The 240-nt window shown below is 55.4% G+C and overlaps 1 protein-coding gene across 1 annotated transcript in view; it reads right to left on the bottom strand.

The window, feature by feature from the left end:
- MTMR3 (myotubularin related protein 3) overlaps window positions 1-240 on the bottom strand; it is a gene marked incomplete at its 3' end in the record, with an annotated part of 67,484 nt that overhangs the window by 16,743 nt on the left and 50,501 nt on the right. The window lies entirely within an intron of this gene.

Raw genomic sequence — 240 nt, 5'->3', positions numbered from 1 at the left:
GTTGTCGATCAGCATGGACGAATTCCACATGCTTCCCTTCAAAACGCTGAGTGGCACCACGCAGGCATTCAAAGGCAGAAGTCAAAGCCGAGGCCGGTCAGAGGAAACAAGGCATTTTGTGGGTAGTGCTGTTGTCCGTTAGCCAGTGAAAGCTGGGGAAGGTTTTGGAAGGGCAGATGAGGCATGAAAGGGGTATTCAGCACCTGCGGGGCCGTAAGCCCCGCTGCTGCGCGAACAACG

Source organism: Buceros rhinoceros, unplaced genomic scaffold, assembly GCF_000710305.1.
Source record: "Buceros rhinoceros silvestris isolate BGI_N320 unplaced genomic scaffold, ASM71030v1 scaffold10818, whole genome shotgun sequence".
NCBI lineage: Eukaryota > Metazoa > Chordata > Aves > Bucerotiformes > Bucerotidae > Buceros > Buceros rhinoceros.
Note: the sequence above shows the minus strand (reverse complement) of the source record. Positions and strands in the feature narration are given on the sequence as shown.